Source organism: Piliocolobus tephrosceles, unplaced genomic scaffold, assembly GCF_002776525.5.
Source record: "Piliocolobus tephrosceles isolate RC106 unplaced genomic scaffold, ASM277652v3 unscaffolded_39345, whole genome shotgun sequence".
Classification (NCBI taxonomy): domain Eukaryota; kingdom Metazoa; phylum Chordata; class Mammalia; order Primates; family Cercopithecidae; genus Piliocolobus; species Piliocolobus tephrosceles.
In genome coordinates this window covers 1,348-4,302 of record NW_022323582.1, presented here as the reverse complement: position 1 = coordinate 4,302, position 2,955 = coordinate 1,348, and the positions used below count along the sequence as shown (strand labels likewise).

At 48.0% G+C, this 2,955-nt stretch overlaps 1 long non-coding RNA gene across 1 annotated transcript; it reads right to left on the bottom strand.

The window, feature by feature from the left end:
- Positions 1–968: 968 nt before the first annotated feature.
- LOC113223165 lies at positions 969–2,216 on the bottom strand. The gene is made up of 2 exons (XR_003308629.1): positions 2,014–2,216; positions 969–1,778 (listed from the first exon to the last, which is right to left on the bottom strand). It is a non-coding gene; the product is annotated as an uncharacterized LOC113223165 (long non-coding RNA).
- Positions 2,217–2,955: the final 739 nt, after the last annotated feature.

The window sequence follows — 2,955 nt, the reverse complement described above, 5'->3', positions numbered from 1 at the left end:
CCAGAGGGTTTTCGGGAGAGAAACGGCACAATAAGACTTATAACACAAGCGCTCTGGTACTGTGTTGAGAACAGACTAAGAGACAGAAAAAAGCCTCTTCACTGCAAGAAACAAATGCAGAGTTAGGACAGCTCTGCCATTTGCTGTGTGACCTTGTACTCTGTGCCTCAGTTTCTTCCGTGTGTAAAAGCAGGAGATATTCATAGTCCTCACTGCACAGAGTTGGTATGAAGTGTAAGTTAGTTAACATATGTAAAGCGCTTCCAACAGTGGCAGATAATAAGCACTGCATATGCTTTTGCTAATATTTTTATGGCTTCAATAAATATGATCTAGAAGTAGGTGGCAGATGGGGTAGGTTAAGAAAATAGGCGGTTTTTTTTAATGATTTATTTCTTGGGGAAAGAGTTATTGACCTTGCTCTTCAAACAAACCTATAAAATACTCCCAAAGATGTAGAAATTGGTATTGTAGACACTTGATAGACATGAATTACCTGGGAGGACTGCAACTTGGGTTTGTTTTTTACATTTTTGTTCAGGGACCTGTTAATCTGTAAAGTTCAACACATTCAGGCTCCAAAAATGATAAACTAATGCTTAAATTGAAGCTCCGTTCCCTTTCTTCATGAGCTCTTCTGTTGTGGGAGATGATCTCTGCTGCTGTTGCTGTGTGAGTACACACCTGTGTGTACCTGTGTTTGTCTACCAGACAATTCTTACTCAAAGCCTCTTTGTGGGAAAAACAAAACAAAACACCCAAACCTACTGATGGGCCTCAGTGACCAAATACTAAAAACTTAACATTCCCTGACATAGCTTGATCACACCCTTTTGACACATTTGTGTTTCAGGATTCCGATAACGCAGTGGGCCCCCAGTGAAAAGCTAAGCTATCTCTTAACAACGTTAATGCCAGCTAGCAACATTCCCAAACACAAATCATCGACTGATTTACTCTGGTACTAATTGAAATAGAGCAGAAACCAATTTCTTTAATTGATGACATGTTTTGATGGACTTTTCCTACACAGAAGAGCTATGTGTTCTGGTTGAGGAAGGACACTACAAGAAGCAGCATATGGTAGAGTTAAGGACGTAGGCTTTGACATTAGACCTTACTTTAAATAATAGCTCTACCAGTGACCAGGACTGTAGGTAATTTAATTCTCTGAGGTTCAGCCTCTTCAAATATAAGGTGAGGGAAGGGCTCGAGAATCATCGTGGATGATCCGAATTAAGGTTTGAGGCTTGCGCCTGCATAGGGAAGAATGAGTCCCTAAAGCCATTCCCTGCAGGTTAAGACAAGTCTCCTTATTAATTGTTCAGGAAAGTCTTCAGTTAAATTGAAGGTCTGGCATACTGCAACTCCTGCAAGTTCTTAGTAATTATCAGCTTTGGCTGGTTAGAATCCGCTATGATAAACACGGGCTTCAACTTAGCTCTCTGCAAGCTAGGTGCTGCTGCAAGTGTAAAGTCTGTCTTTAAGAATATGCACTGCAATTTGCTTTATTCACTGATGATTATATTGATCGGATTTGTCTATGTTGATACTTGTAGGGGATGAAGGAGAGGGAGAAGTCAACGATGACAGCAAATTTTAGTGTAGAGCACCTGAGAGAATGATGGTGCAGGAAACACAAGGAACAGGAGCGGCTGGGAAGTGGAAATGGAGATAACATCATGCTATGGACATTCGGGATCCACAGAGCTGCGTGGAAATCAGATTTAACTTGCTTTCTCTCCCCCTTAAAGATGCTTCTCAAGTAGCCTAACTTCCTAAAACAAACGGATATTTGGCATTAAGCCACATTGTTCTGCAGCCGCCATATTCTCTTGCAGGTAGAAGGCAGGCCCTTCCTGGTGTAAACAAACAAGATCGGGCTAGAGTGACAATCCTCCCTGATGGCCCGCATCTGGTTTATACCCTCTATTAATGGGGTCCTTCAAAATCCAGCCTCAGATGCCCTCCTCCCGCAGCGGTGGCCTCCACCTCCGGCCTGGTCCCGCTTACATGGTCCAGCTTGTGCAAGACCCAATTCCAGCTCCGGGTTTCCGGCTTTTGGCCACTCAGGATTGGACCTGGGACTGGAGCTGGTCGGCCCTGCAGGTGCTGGGCCTGGGGACTGAGGAAGCACAGAGATTACCCGCCCCGTTCCCCGCCTTCGGCACTCGCGGCGAGGCACCGTCCCACTCCCCGCCCCCGGGATGCAGGGCGCGCGCGGCTATTCGGCAGCTCAAGCCCCGCCCCCACCGTCTCCATTCTCTGCTCACCCCTCTCCCAGGACACTGCGCAGGCGACACGACGCCCCGCCTGACGCCCCGCCTTTCTCCCCGCCCTGCCGCGCCCCAGGGACGCAGCGCGCACAGGGACGCAGCGCGCACGCAACCGCGTTTCCGGCGCTACCTGGCTGCTGTGCCCCGCAGCTTGTGGCGCTTGTGGACCGCGTGGGCCTGCGGGAGATCGGTGCGGCTCCTTGGGGAGTATGGTTATTATTTCTGCCACTTTTAACTTTTAGGGATTATTTAGGAGTTTCACGGCCGTCTGCTTTTCGTCTTGCCAATTCAGCCGGGCCTGTAGGCCGTGTGGTCGGTGCTTTTCTCGTTGGGTATTTTCTGCTTGTCTTGAAAGAGGCTGTGGATGGGCGGAGTCCCTGACCTCCTGAGGCAAAGGCTTACCCATGTAGCATAGTGTTGCCTCGTTTCCTGGTGGTTTTGTTGCTCCATCTCTTTAAAAGCCTCCCTTACTCAGTGCTGCCTCGAGTTAAGAAGTGTGGGCAAGATCCCGAGCCTTCTGCCCTTCCCCGTTTTATGGGAGCTTAATTCTTTCTTTCTTTTCTTTTCTTTTTTTTTTTTTGTCCTTGAGGGTCTCACTCTGTCGCCCAGCCTGGAGTGCAGTAGCCTGAATATGTGTCATTGCAGCCTCTGCCTCCTGGGCTCAAGCCATCCTCCCACC